The sequence below is a fragment of the Sabethes cyaneus genome, chromosome 1 (assembly GCF_943734655.1).
Source record: "Sabethes cyaneus chromosome 1, idSabCyanKW18_F2, whole genome shotgun sequence".
Classification (NCBI taxonomy): Eukaryota; Metazoa; Arthropoda; class Insecta; order Diptera; family Culicidae; genus Sabethes; species Sabethes cyaneus.
Genome location: NC_071353.1, coordinates 171,780,096 through 171,796,496, shown reverse-complemented (window position 1 = coordinate 171,796,496; position 16,401 = coordinate 171,780,096).

Here is a 16,401-nt window from a genome sequence, read left to right as displayed (position 1 = left end):
ACGTTGATTGACATTCCTTTAAAAGACGACTGAAAGTCGCCTAAAAGTCCTTTGAAAGTCGTTTGATTGTCAATTTGATTGATCTTATAAAAAACTGTCATAGAGTCACCTGAAAGTCGTTAGAAAATTGTCTAAAAGTCCTTCAAGAGTCACCTAACAGTTGTACAAAACGCATTAAAATGTCTTCTGAAAGTCGTCTTAAAGCAATTCCATCTGAAAGCCTGCACCGAAAATGCCTAGAAATCCGGTGAAAGTCGGCTGAAAACCGTCTTAAAATCTTTAGAAAGTTGTGTAAAAGTTGTTCAAAGGTCACCTGAATTTCAAATATGAAACTCATTTCACAGGATCGAAAGCTGCATTTGAAGGTGTTGACCCAAGGCTGTCGGATTATCCTCTTGTTTCCGCGCATTTTTGTAATTTGTAATCTTTCAAGTTTTCCTTCTATTGTACTTTTTTCCTTTTTTCGTTTCCAGTTTTCGTCTTTTCCTAACTGATCTCCTTCTCAGTTTTCGTCTTCGTCTGCTGTCTGTTTTTCCTCTTTAAGATGCCTGGTTTTTTCTCCTTTGCTGTCTCGTTTATTCTGATTCTGGTTTCCTTTCTTCCTCCTGATCTCCAGTTTATTTCTTCTTTGGTCCTTTTTCCTGTTTTTCTTTTCTTCTTTTTCTGCTTTATTTTCCCATCCAATTCCCATTCCCATTTTGTCCCATCTTTTTTTTACATTCCGTTTGACCTTTGTTGACTGGCTTTTAGCCAACGGTTTCTAGATGACTCAGAGAACGTTTAGATGACTTCCGGACTAGATTAACCTTCGATTGACTGACCGAAAATCCGTTAATATTCGAGCAGCCAGGGCACCCGGTTACAAACATAAAAGTCGTTATATAAACGTTTTAATTCATGTAAATAACAAGTGTCTGGAGGCTTCTGGCGATATTTAAAAAGGAACAGTCCAAAACTGAAACTCGAAAACTTCGACGTGGGACCCGGTTGATCAATTGAGGGTTAAGGAGGCTTGCACAAAAGTTTCATTCAACTTGCAGGTAACCTTTAAATGACTTTTTTTGGTTACATTTACCACAAATGACTTTGAGACGATTTTTTAACGACTTTCAGATGACTTTAACACGGGCTTCAGAAAGTTTTCGGATGACCATCAGGCAATTTTTAGAAGAATGCCAATCAACTTTCAAGTGACCTAAGACAGCTTTCTAATAACTTACAACTGATTTTCGGGCGGTTTTAAAACAATTTTTAGATGACTTTCAACCGATATTCAGATGACAAAGGCGGCTTCCAGATAGCTTTTAGACGATTTTCAAATATTACTTTTGGATGGGTTTCAGATGACATAGAAACGGTCCTCAGAAAAGGCTTGATCGATTGTCCAGCGACCTTCAGAAGAATTTTAAATGACTTTAACACTTTTAAACAACTTTTAGAGGATTTCAGGACGGATTTCAGATTTTGGAAACGTCTTTATGGTAAGCTTCAAACTATTTTCCGGGAATTTTTTGATAACTATCGGGCGATATCTAGTCGATATTTAGTCTCAGATTCGGATGACTTCAAGATTTGATGGCTTTCAGACTATTTTCAAAAGATTTTAAAGTGACTTTCAGGCGAGTTGTAGATGATTTGCGGACAACCTCAAATGAGTTTCAAACTACTTTCAGACGGTCTTCAGATGACCAGCATTCAGCATTTAGTCGATTTCTGCGGGCATGAAACGAGTGTCATACAATTTACGGGTGACCTTTGAACGACTTTTAGACGATTTTCTAACGACTTTCCGATGACTTAACGGACGGTTCTTAAAGGATACCCGAAATAAAATTTAAATGAACTTCAGATTACCTTTAGTTGGCTTTCAGATAACTTTTAGACGAATTCAAATTAACTTTCAGATTGCTTTTAAACGATTTTCAGGCCAGTTTCACTCGTTCTTTAGATGGTCTTTAGACGATATTCAGATGATGTTGGACGTCTTTCAGATGATTATAGAAGACTTTCAGACAATATTCTGATGGTTTTTGCAGGTGGCTTACTTACTTTACTTTAGCAGCCGAGAGCAAGGGTAGATCTTGCCGTATCAAGAATTCCTCTCCATTGTACTCGGTTCTGGGCTACTCGTCGCTAATTCGTTGCGCGTCTCAACACACGCAAGTCGGCCTCAACCTGATCGAGCCATTTAGTACGTTGGGCCTCTCTATTCCTGGTGGCGGTAGGGTTCTTGAAAAGAACGTATTTCACTGCACAGTCGTCCGGCATCCGTGTGACATGGCCGACCCACCTTAGTCTCCCAATTTTCACCAGGTGTACGATGGGAATCTCTCCGAACAGTGCCAGTAGCTCGTGATTCACATACGCCTCCGCCACTCTCCGCTTTCTGTTTGTACTCCGCCAAAAATAGTCCGCAACACCTTTCGTTCAAATACGGACAGTACACGTATGTCCTCCGTGAGCAAAGTTACTGTTGTAACCGTTTGAATTAGACGCTGTCTAAAACAACGCCGCAATCACCTGCTCCCGTTACAAAATTACCACAGGGCAGAATGTGCCATAAGAATCGATTATACTGATATGCCTGATAAGGTGAATAGATGCCGTTGTCGATCAAGACGTTAAACGGCAAGCGATCGAGGGCAGCATCCACAATCAGCATCCAATGTCCCGTCATTCCAATTCGATCGTTTGATTAGTGCGGCCGTGTTGCTAGAGAGCAGAGTGGGCATATTACTTGCCATATCCTTTACACCATATGGATATTGAGTCAGGTAAGATTGATCAGCTCCATTGGTCCCACTCCAGAAATAAAGGTGTAGTGACATTAAAACTAACTGACCGTTTTGTACGGTAAATACAGGACCCAACATTCTCGATATCAAGCACCGGCTGAAACAACGACAGAGACGATCGCCATCTTTTTCTACGACGCGTTCGCCGAGGCGCTTGAGGCCGAGGACACGGAACGATCAATCGGCTAGGTGGCCCGAGACAGATTTATTACCGCGCGGGATGCGCTCCACTACATAGGACTCGTTGGACGACGGAATCTAGGCGACCGAGGCTCGTTGATGCACGTGGCGGCGAGCAAGGCCCGCGCAGGTGTACGGCAGAACCGCATAAGACGCCTAGTGCGGTGAACGTCTTATGGGAGGAAGTTTGGCCACACGGACGCGTGTGCGACCAGAAACGGCAGATCCAGCATCGATAGGGTGAGAAAGTAGAGTAAGCTATAATTCGCATGTCATTAGTACTTAAGATAAAGTGAACCACGTGGTTAAATTAGGTCAGGTCAGAATACCCCGAGAATAAATACGAAAAGTCTTGCTATGTATCTCTAAACCGTGCCGACCCTGAGACATTAATAGGCCTTCTGGTTTTATCGAAGAGCATTGCTCACCTGGCTGACAACAGTCGGTAGCACTGTCTCAAGTCCATAGAGGACTACCGGTCTGATTATCGTTTTGTACATCGTCAGCTTTGTGCGGCGGCGTCTGCTCCTAGATCGAAACGTCTTGCGGATAGAAAAGTAGGCTCGATTTCCAGCTTTAATGCGTCGTTGGATCTCCTTACTCATATCATTGCGGCGGTGACCAGAGATCCCAAATATACAAACTCATCAACCACTTCCAGTTCGTCACCATCAATAGTCACTGTCCGTGGGATGCAAACGTTGCTTTCTCTGGAGCTCCTTTCTATCATATATTTGGTTTTCGACGCATTGATTTGTATCCCTATCCTCCGTTTTGAGTCTGGCGTCGATTGCCTCCACTGTTCCAAGGTTTCTAGTAATAATGTCGAGGTCGTCTGCGCAAGCTAGGAGTTACTCATACTCTTGCTGAAGATCGAACGTCTCGTTTCAATGCCCGCTCGCCGGGCATTCAATAACGATATTGAATAACATCCAGGACAGTCCATCCCCTTGCCGCAACCCTCTGCACGATTCGAAAGGACTCGAGAGTGTCCCCGAAACGCGCACGTAGCACATCACTCGTTCCAGAGTAGCTTTGATCAGCCGCGTCAGTTTGTCCGGAAAACCGTACTCATCCACGAATATATGATGCGTGGGCACGTTGCACTCCCGACATTTCTGGAGTATTTGTAGGAGAGTAAAAATTTGATCCTAAGTAGCACGAGCCCAAAACGCAACACGCAGACGACACAAAAAAAATCTGGGAGAGCACCTTCTAAGCGGCGTTGACCAACGTGATGCCGCGTTAATTACAGCAATCTAGCCGGTCGCCCTTTGTGTAGATGGGACGGACTACACCTTCCATCCACTCCTCCGGTAGTTTCTCCTTCTCCCAAATCTTAGAAATTATCCAATGCAGTGCCGTTGTCAGGTTTAGGTCACGTTTGGGTGTGTAGCCCTTACGAGTTTGGTTCACTTTCTCGTAAAACTTGCGCGTGTCATTAGTCCGGAATAGTTGTTCCAGATCCTCACGATCTCTGTCCTCCTTCTGGCGCGATTTCCTCCTCAGGATCAAATCAAACCGACAGAGGAAACCGATAGAGGAAAGGATGAAAACAGTCAACATAGGTCAAACAGAATGTAAAAAGAAAAAGACGGGATAAAATGGGAATGGGAATTGGATGGGAAAATAAGGCAGAAAAAGAAGAAAACAAAAACAGGAAAAAAGGTGCTCTGGCTATTTTGTATTACTTGAATAGTAAAATGTAGCTTAGTAAAGAAATGGAATACCGGTTGTCCTAAACCGCGCACCCGTCATCAATTTTCCAACACAAACAACTACAAATGAACTAATAGGAAGACAAATCTCAGACCATCAGTGGTTATCAACTTATCAGGGCTCGACCCAGGGAACAAATTTCAATCCAGGGGGATACCCTGGTATTAATGTACTGTCCCAAGGTAGGTCTACAAAGTAAATTGAGCACAGCACGACCTGAGCGTTCGCGGTAGTCGACAAAAGTTTTAAACCATAGAGTCGCATCCGCTTCCCAACCTTCGAGACCAAACGGCTAGTGGGCAGTATTTATAATGGAAATTCGTCGCCAAACCCCAAAAACCGACCAGCACCCTGCATAGATATATGTTTGCAGCTGCGTAATACGATCGAATGATCAATTATGTCAACGTTGCCTCTTCTCACCCTCTCCCTGGTTAGATTTACCTGAATTACCTTGCTAATCGAGATGATTTTATGCATTGCTTGAATGCTTCTGCTACAAAAAAGACACCATTTGTGTTACTTACGTGTATGTTTAATACAATCCCTTTAACTTTGTTTGCTAAGTAGCCGTCGTCGCAGCTGCCTTGCGTGGGTTCTAGTTGACAAGGAACCTTTCTGACATTTCCTCAAGCAATTCATCGGAAAAACTTTTGCACTAGTTGTGCCTTCAAGACCGGAATGGGAAAATATCTCCAAGCATACCGCCCGCAAGCAGCCTTCGGCTGCTCCATTGCGCCTCGGTTACCGGTTTGAATGAATGTTTGAACAAAATGCTTTTCATTAACTCTATCAACACACTTACAGACACACATACATACATTGTCTCAAGCTCACAAGAATGCGACCGCTGGCGCTGGCCGGAGAAAGTTTCGAATCAATCTCGCCGCCCAAGCCCAAGGCAGGCAGACAGGCAGGATGTGTTACCACACGTTTTTCATTGCATTCAGAACGTACGTCGATGTCAAATGCCCCATCCGATCTCGGTTTCACTTAAAACCACGCAACGGTTTCTAGTAAATTTGTTGATTAACCCTATCTTCATCACATTCTCCATATAGTATTTCATATCCTCCTCGGTGATGCGAGCTGCTGTGCAGTTGCAGCAGATCATCCAGCCGAGTGGTTTCACTATCAAAACTTGAATGAAAACGTAATTTTGCCTTTTGCTGTTCCGGATACTGCACTACTGGTGCACCACCAGGGTGGTTCTTTTCCCTAGTGATATTCATCACACAACTTCATATTTCAGTTCTGCATTTTTTTAACAAAATGTTCATTCCACGTTTAACTACCTGCAATAGCTTGCAGTACCAGAAACCAGAGTGAAACTTTCACAACCTTCAGGTGACACTTGACACCACCCACTCAAAAGCAGGGCACCCTTGGATGGTTGTGCACCGGTTGCATTCTTCGGGCACAGGAAAATGCTCACATGTCGGTACCTACATAGGCACGTATACCTACGTGACGTTCGGTTGGAATTGCATTGCATTCAACGCCTACTGATGCTGATGCTGCTGTTGTCTGCTTTGACTACATGATGGGATGGGTGGAAGGCTAAGCACCGACTGAAATTGACCATCTGATTGATTAAAATATGCAAAATCCGAAATAGATCGTTTGAACGACGCAATTCATTCCACTCTCGAATGCAGAAGCTATGAGGCGCAAAAACCACTTTATCCTGCCCGTATCGATGAAAGATGAATGTGTAATCAAGTGATCATTGCCGTCGCTGGCTGAGAGCTCACATCAGCTTTCCTGATGCTTCGCCCGAACGGTTGGTTGCTTGGATGGGGAAATTTATGACAACGGTGTGGTGAAATTTATGGAATTTTTAAACAAAGTAAATGGGAAAACCCATCTCATGGGTTTTGTTGAGTTTTTTTGTCCTTGCAATGCAATGGAATCCAGCAATGAATGTTTCGTTCTGGAATTTGGAAGTCATGCAGTGGAATAAGGTTTTCGGTTTCGACTGCACTGTCCACTGCAGAATATATTCTGGGGGGAACCAAACAAAGCTTGGGTTTCTCTTATTCTGCGCTGAATTCGAAAAGAGAGTTTGCCATTTTTGTGGCTTTTCAATTCGCTATACTCGACCCAAGTAGCAACTATTATATACCATGAATTTGCTTCGCATTTTCCCTTAATCAGAGCAAAGAACTTGAAGCTAACAAATTTTGCCCTAACCTCCGTCGAAAGTTGGTCCTTTCGTGCAAATCATGCGGTATGAATTATGCAAAGTCCCCCTCCAGCAGCGAAGCCAGCGAACCAGCGACGTCACAACACTAAACCGGTTCAGTTCGGATGGGTTTTGCATGAGTTTATGGCGCGCTTAACAACCTGCTCGCTCGCTCGCTCGCTGACGGAGAGCATTCATGTCAAGGGGATGGTCTGTTTTTTTCGCCTTCACTCCACAGCCGCCGTCGCCATGGCATGCTTGTGGTTTGTTTTGTCGTTCCGTGATTATCGCTAATTATAGGCGATGTGACCCTTCCAGCCCATGCAGGTGGTTGCTAACCTCCTCGTTCCGTCCGGTCCGTGCGCCGGCCGTCCTTCGTAGCGATATATCCTGGCGTCCTATTCAATAGCTGTCGTGAAGCTAGCGCGGTTATATGTGGCGAAATTATCTTAATTATAAATGCGTGCACGTTGGGGGTTTATTCGCGGAACCGTCGTCGGATGTTGGTATGAATATAAATGTAGCCAACGTAACGCAATGGCCTGTCAGCGTGTTCGCTTGAACGAATTTGGAAATTGTCATAGTTCTGCTCGTTGAGTTCGTGTCCACCCACGTAACATGCAAACTAATCACCAGTAACTTATAAAATGTATTTTCCAAAAGAAGTATTTAAATGTTTGTTGTACATTCTACACGGTACAAATGCTCTACTCAAAATTGTATTTAAAAAATAATGTCTTTTTTTATGTTAGTATGTTGCTCAAGCAACAAGTCCTACGTCAAAAAATCATGAAACCATGCAAAAATAGAAAAACGTACCCAAATTTCTGCGTCCGGCTCGGTCCACTTGGCAGGAACATTTTGCAGCCATTTTCTTTTTAGCTGCTATCAGAACCATAATATATTGACCTTGATTATATGCCATTCACATTGAGAAACAACACTATTTGCCGTACAAATACACTTTTAAATTATTTGCTATTACTAAACGCTCAAAACGAATTAAAACGGCAATTAAATTTTTTTTATTTTCACTAAGCCATAACACTGCACAGCCCCTAAACTAGGGCCAACACGAGCATCGAACAAACAAAACCAGGAATGAGACTTCCAAATTTCCCGATCCATTCGAGATTCAGCTCCAGCATTAATCGCTACTCAGTACTAAACACGATACACACAAGTAACGAATAGAAACAACAGCTAACCGCCACGTACGCGTCGCCTGCTTAGCCACGACGATCCGAACCCGAAGCCAAACCAGGGCTAACTGATCGTAGGAGACCGTTAGTTTTGAAAAAATGCTTACTAAAGTCGGGTTTGCAAGCTTTTGCGTTCGGGTCATGTCCGCCGAACGCCGCCGCCGGGCGATCGCTGATCGCTGGTATAGGCCGACTAGCGGTACTTTCCACCAGCGTTAACAACCGGTTTTTACGAAAATCTGGAAAACGAGAATAAAAGTGTCTGGAAAAGTCTGGCTGCCATTTGCTCCAATGAAAGACAATGTTTGGAAAACGTCTTTTTTTGTCTGATTGGGCATCAAAAAGTCTGGAAAATCCAGACAAATCTGGAAGGTTGGCAACGCTGCTTTCCACATTCCATCGATGTCTTCTTTCTTTAGAATCTGCAGTGCAAAGTGAAATTTTGTTACTGAATGAACAGTTGATACGATTGAATGAATGACCGAATGAATTCTGGAAACAGCAGAAGGGACGTCCTATTCCTATGTAAGTACAGTAGAGATTTCTATAACGCGGATTTGTAGAACGCGGATTTCTATAGCGCGGGTACCATGATATTTCTATAACGCGGTTTTCCGCGTATAACAAATACACGTAGCATATGGATATTGAGTTAATTGGGGCTAAACTCGAATTTTGAGCGTTTTTGAACACATTTGACCATGGTGTCTTTTAAGAAGTTGTAGGGCATATAACAGTTGACTCTCTAAGTGATATACGGAAACCACAAAGTTACGGGTTGGCCTGCTGGAGATTCCGGAATATCCGTTGAAATTATCTTATTGGTAAAGTTGGTTAAAATTGGTAAAATATTTTTGAAGTAACTAAAGTCGGGTAATTGATACGAATTAAAAACAAAGTAATAAATAAGCGACCTTAGAAAGCCATAAGGTGGTCCTCCGAAAAATTCAGAACATATCGTGAATATTTCGAGTGTAATTTGACTACACTAGAAGTATATTTCGACTATTTGTGACTCAATTTGGCCATTGGATGGTTTACCGGGAAAAAATTCAAAGCTTACCTGAAATTGGTCACTGGAAATGCAAATTTTTTTAATTTGTAACAGATCAAAATGAAATGGAATATCAGCAATCCTCAACTAAATAGGCCGCTCACGACACGACTCGACATAGCCGCCAAAACGTTCACTGGAAAATTAGGATTTGCCGTCAAAGTGAACAATAAGTGAAAATTCATGTTGAAGTCCGCGCTACAATTTGAAAAAGGTTTGTTATAAAATGTTCGCTGACAAATAAACGAGGTTATTTCGCCAGTTTGTTGAAATTTCCAATTTTGCTAGTGTAATTTGATAGATGTGGTATAGTAAACTGAACTTCCGGTAACATTTACTATACTTACAAATCTAATAGCAAATATATCAACTTTTGTATAAACTCTTCACCAAGTATTGTGCATTTCTGGGAAAATTTTAACAGAAATCTAACCATCGTAGTTAGCCATGGCCATTCCGAAATCCGCGTTGACGGTATCTAATATTTTTATGGATTTTGCCTGAGAAAAAGTGAGAGAGAAGTGTTATTGCTTTTGTTTTCACCTTTTCCTGCACAAATTCAGAATGGGGCTTCTTGTAAGAGCGAACAGGCTACGAAAACTTTGTTGCTTTCGTCAACGCGATGAATTTGTATTCCCATTTCATATTGTTCAATTCGAGGTTGGATAAACATAATTCCGAACTCAAAGAACAATTTCGCTCGTTGACCACTTTTACGGATGTTCCGTATTTGTCGGAGAATCGCATGTTGAGTTTGGAATAGCACATATTGTTTACTTTACTTATATTACGCCAAATAATAAGCCATAGGAACTTTAAAAAGAATTTTGAAGCTATGAGAAGACTTCACAGAAATAAAAATTTACCGGATGTTCCGGAAGCTCTGGAAGACCAAGAGGCGATTTTTTCTGTCTCACCAAGCATATGTAAGATGGAAAAATATATACTTGACATCTTTCCCAAAGGAACCATGGTCGTGTTGATTCGAAATTTTGTAAAATTCAGATATAGCCCCAATTAACTCAATTTCCATATGCTACGTGTACTTGTATAACGCGCTTCTTATAACGCGGTCCCAATTACCCGCGTTATACAAATATCGACTGTACAGTGAAAATGGCACCGTGAAGGTACCATATTCTGCGCAGTTAACTCATTTTCTGATATACTTAACAGCTATTTAGTCCGAATATTTTTAATATTCGACATTTGAAGAGAGACCAGAGTAAACATTTTTAATATGTATTTGCAGCATAGATACAACAACATGCAGTTTTTATACAACAGACTTCGCAGTCAGCTGTTAAAGTACAGGACAACTCTAACAGCCTCTCATAGCCGGGATTTGAAAATACGACGACTGGCTAATCAGGCCAGCATTATACCTCGAGGCCAGCTGGGAGGACCATATCGTATAATGCCCTTAAATCCACGCAAATATGATGCGTGGGCACATTGTACTCCATTTCAGCACATTTCAGGAGGATTTGTCGGAGAGTGTAAATTTGATACGAAGCAGCACGGTTCCGCATGAAGTCCGCCTGGTTCTGCCCTACGAATTCGAATTCGCGTCAAAACCAAATACAATATTTGAAAGTGTACCGAAGTAACAAAGAGCAATGGCTGTTTACCAGTTGATTTAAAACGATCAAAGCTTTAATTGATAGGGAATTTGCCATTTTGACAGTGAGTAACATTTTATTTAAAAAATATAATTCTCATCACTCCGTTTTTACCACCTTCGTTGCCGTTCACCATGAAGGGCAAAATAAATGCCAGCACTTTTTCCGCAATATTATACGCAAGATTTGAGAAGTTCGAAATTTTACGTATGACTTTGCGGTCAATGTCAATGCGTAGATACAGTTTAGTACTCAATCTCAAAGTTAACTGAATAGCTATCAAAATTCTGCAACGCAAACGTACTAATTCTGCGCCGACCTTAAGAATCTGTGGGATCAAGAATCCGATGGCCTGCGAATTTGAAAGTTCAACAATTCGGAAATCCAAATATTCGAAAGTCTAAGAATCCATGAATTGGAGCATGCAAGAATCCGAGAGTTCCAGATTCCAGAAGTCCAAGAATCCTAGAGTACAAAAATGGGAGAATCCATGAACCCGAAAGAATCCGAGGGTTCTTTCTGAGCATCCAGCATCCGAGCATTCAGGAATCACCTAATGTAAAAATCCAAGAGTTTAAGAATCCGGTGGTCCGAGTATTCGAAAATGCAAGATTCCGCAATCCAAGAGTAAAAAATCCGAGAGTCCAGCAAAAATCCAAGTAACCTGGAATCCGAGAATCCGAAATTCCCAAAATCTGATATCTAAGAATTCGAGCAAAAAAGAACCCGAGTGTCCAAAATTCTGAGTATCAAGTATCTGAGATTCCAAGAATCCAAGATTCAAGAATCTGAGAATCTAAAACCGCTCAGTTAGCTTCAAGGTACGATGCTGGTTTAACAAGTCAGTCAACGTATGTAGGGATCTCGGTCCCGTAATCCCGTAATTGCCCTGTACTCTAACAGCTGGCCGCGAAGTCTGTTCATAAAGAAGGTTCAAGTTTTAGAAAAACGTTTCAGTCCAAAACTTTGCTGTGAAAATCTAAGAATCCAAGAGTCATGAATCAGAGAGTCCAAGAACCTGAGAACCAAGAATTCAAGCGCCCAATGCAAGACACTAAGAATCTGAGGTTCCAAAAGTCCAAGAAATCCAGAATCCGAGAAACCGAGACTTTAAGAAGAATCCGTGAGTCCGAAATTTTAAGAATCCAAGAGTCCAAGAATCTGAAAGTCAAGATTTCAAGCGTCCAAAATCCCGAGACACTTAGAATCCGAGGATCCAAAAATCCAAGCAACTCAGAATCCGAAAAACCGAGAATCCAAAATTTCAAGAGTTTAAGCATCCAAGAATCCGAGATTCTAAGAATCTCCGGAATCCGAAAAGCTGAGATTCCCAGAATCTGGTACCCAAGAATTCGTCCAGAATCCAAGATTCCAAGAGCCCGAGAGTCAAGAATCCAGGCGTTAGTAATGTGAGATTCCAATGATTTGTTAACCAAGAATTCGAGCTTTTAGGAATCTAGGGATCCATGAATCCAAGTGTCTAAATATGCAAGAGAATATCAGAATCCGCGATTTCAAAAATCTGAGAGCTAGCAATCCAAGAATCCGAGAATCCAAAAATCCAAAGTGTCCGCGCCAGCAGCGGATAAAATTTAGCACGCAATAAGTTTGATGCCAAACATCCTACTCGAAAGCAAGCGGAATATTCCACCAGCACTTATTCATGGAATATTCCACCAGCATCAACTACTGGAAACATTCCACCAGCCGACACACCACCACAAAGACAACGAAAGCACCCCAATTGGATGCCGCAGAAGGAAAATTCCACCCGACGACAGGATCACGCGATGGCACGCGATCACCCCACCGATCGCACACGAACGACGAAAGGAAGCAGCACAGACACACGCGCGCAAGCAACCGTTGGAAGGGGAACATCGTTCACCTATAAAAGGCGCACATCAATTAGGTTTAAGATTCATTCAGTTTTTTATCGTTCACTTGTTAACTTATACTTAAGTAAAATAAATATGTATAGTAGTTAAAGTGCCGTTTCAACACTCTTCGAGCAGTAACAATTCCCGGGTTGTTTGCTACCGAAAGGCAATCCACCGAATTCAGTCCATTTGTTTAGTGTGCAGTTGACCAGCGACAGGGATCCATTCCGTCCTTCGGAGGACATCTTAAGTTGAGTTTTCTCCCGTGTCCGGTGATGGTCATTGCGCAAGTTGCCACCCTATTCCCACTAGGAGCCGGGACAAGGTGCTCCTACGCAAAGAATCCGAGAAACCGAAAATGCATGAATTTCATCCGAGAATTCGAGCATCATAGAATCTGAGGTTCTAAGAACGAGAGAGTTCGAGAATCCAAGAGTCAAGAGTCCGAGATTCCATGAAACTGGGAACCATGACCTCAACCTTCCAAGATTCCGAGTGTCCAAAAATTCAAATAACTCAGAATCCGAGAGTATGTGAGTACAAAAATCTAAGAGTTCATCAATCCTACAGTCAAGAATGCGCGATTCCAAGAATTCGAAAACCCAAGAATATGAGAACCTATGAATCTAAGAATGATGAATCCGAGATTCCAATAATCTGAGAACCAAAAATTCAAGCATCCATGAATCCGAGATTCTAACAACCTGAGATTTCAAGAATCCGAGTGTCTAAATATGCAAGAGAGCGAGAATCCAAAAATCCCAGGATTCACGATTCCAAAAATCTGAGTAATCTGTGAGCCTATAATCTAAGCATCCAACAATCCAAGTTACTAAGAATCTAAGGATCCAAAAATTCCAGTAAGCCGAAATCCGAGACACCGAGATTGTCAGGGTCAAGAATCCAAGAATCCGAGAACCATGAGTCCAAGAGTTCAAGAATCCGAGAGTCGAAAAATCCAATAACCTCAGCATCCAACATTCTGAAAATTCGGAAGTCCAAGCTTCTGGAATTCTATGAATCCGAGAGACCGGAAGCGTGAGTGTCCAAGAATCCAAGAGGCCAACAATTCAAAAGTCTAAGAATACAAGAGTCCAGTAGTTCAGTAGCCCGACTATCCAAGGAAAAAACTGCTAAAAAGAGTCCTGTAAAAATTCCGAACATGTTTCAAGGAATTGAAGAAAGAGTCCCGGAAGGAGTGCAAGAAAAAGTTCACCAAAGAGTCGGAGAACGATTCGAAGATGGAGTTCAGAATAGAATCCAAAAAAGTGACCAGATAGAGAAGAGCCCAATAAAATCTCCGAGAAAAAGCCCAAGGAAGAGTCCTAGAATATGGCCAACGATTCCAAAAAAAAGCAAAAAGAAAGAATCTCAAAATGAGTCTGAAAACGTGTCCAAGAAAAATTCAAGAGTTTAAAATTCCAGGAATTTAAGAGTCCTTGAGTTCAATCGCCGAAAAACTGACATGTAGTTCACGAAACCGTTTTGCTCTTTGGTGGAAACCTACATTAAAGTCGACTTGCATGTGTGAAATTTGACCACTGTACCGCTATAATTTATAGCAGACAACAGCGGTATTTTATTCTTAACAATAAAGTAGTCTTAAAAAAGCTTACTGTAGAGGCGCATAAGTTTCACTGGTTTCACTGTCCGTGATCTGAAATTAACGGCCCCTAGATTCAGCTAAAAGGGTTGTAACACATGTGTCAAAATGAGTCAGAGTCATAGAAATTTCTTTTAAAAATCACTTGTGTGCATCATAAAGGTTGAAATGGTAATGAATTAGCCTAATATTACAGGGGCGAGGGGTCTCAAAGCATCATAAAATAATAAAATTCATGCCTCCAAACAAACCTACACGTCAAATTTGGTGCCATTTGCTTGATTAGTTCTCGAGTTATGAAGAATGTTGTATTTCATTTGTATGGGACCTCCCCTTTTTCAAGAAAGCAAAGGTTCTAATCCACCATAGAAAAATCCCCCCCCCCCTGTTAAACACCATGAGACAGATGGGTCTCATTATACCATAGAAAAAAATCCTGCCTTCTGAAACCCCCACATGCCAAATTTGGTTTCATTTGCTTGATTAGTTCTAGAGTTATGAGGAAATTTGTACTTCATTTGTATGGGAGCCCCCCTTCTTAGAAAAAGAAGGGGTTTCAGTACACCATAGAAAAACATCTTACTTCCAAAAACCCCCGCAAGCCAACTTTGGTACCTTTTGCTCGAATATGCTCGAGTTATGAAGAAATTTGAATATTATTTGTATGACCCCCCTCCTAAAGGGGGGTCTCAATTTACCATAGAAAAAATTCTTGCCTTCTGGAACCCCTACATTCAAAATTTGGTTCCATTTGCTTGATTAGTTCTCGAGTTTTGAGGAAATTTGTGGTTCATTTGTGTAGGAGGCCCCTTTTACGCCCCCCCCTTAAAATTGCTCTCTTACCCTCACAAAAATTGCTGGTCATTTTATCTATCCAACGACATACAAATTGTTCAGTTTCGTTCAGTAGTTTAGTAGTTATTGGCATTTGAAATCTTTCATTCAAACGTTACACTTCTATTTTCGTTTTCACAAAGTGCTACCCAGTCCCAGTATAGTAAACAAAGACGTAGTCCCACGTCAAAAAAATTACAAGGACAAATGCCTTCAACAGTTGCTTTACTCTTTTCGAACTCTCACAAAGGCACAATGGCATTTTGGCCAAGGAATTCTAAAAAATATTAATGTCTAGCGACAGGGCTGCCAAATCATTTTTAATTCGATTTGACTACTAAATTAGCATTTTTCCGAAGACTGCAGAACTCAAGACTGCCCAGAAGGCTCGCCTATCACAGCAAAGGACGATTCTACTAACGCTATTTCTTATCCCAAGGGAGTTACTACTGCTTATAAGTGTTAGGGTACCGCCAGAGTGCAAGCGACATGCGACGCGACGCGACATTTCTTGCTGTAGTTATACGCGCAGCCCTTTTTCACCCGAAGCAGGACTGTGCATTTAGCAACATGAGAGCGAAGTCGTGTCGCGTCGCTGTTGCGTTTACTTTGTACGGGGCCTTATTGATCGCAATTATCAGAAAGAATGTATGCGTGTGATGTTGATGTACGATGGCATGCAATGATGTCAGTGTGGTTGTGATGCTAAAGTGATGGCACATATATAACTCTAAAAGTTACCACCTTTATCCGTAGAGGGTGTACTAACCGCGTCCGTCAAGATTCCATTCGACAGACCCAGTCTTGAGTTCTGTAGTCTACGATTTTTCTCTCAATTGGTACAATTTTATCTCAAAAGTTCGAATTCCAACATAATCCTTAGATTATTTTTGCATAAGAATCACTTAGAAATACAGCGTATTGGAACAAGCAACCCCCCATTGCTCAATAGTTCTCAAGAGTAAAATTACATTAAAATTGAAATCGTAAAAGTACGAAATTGAAGTAGTGAAATTACACTATTCATTTCATTTCGATAGATAAGCATTTCGTCAGCGTCTGTCACAAATTGACATTACTCTAATTGACTATTAGACGAAAATAGACTGACGAAAATGTAAGCTTTTTATTTGTTTTCTGTAATGTAAATTTGTGAAAAGAAAAATGTGTTTTAGAATTTGTATGAATTAGTTGACCAAAATAAAATTTTCCAGCCGTCTGACGATAGGCGAAGCATAGTAGCCAGAAACGTTACGCAGATCGAGAAAAGAAGGGTTTTATTTCACCGAAAAATATCAATGAAACATATTGTTACAAATTAAAAATG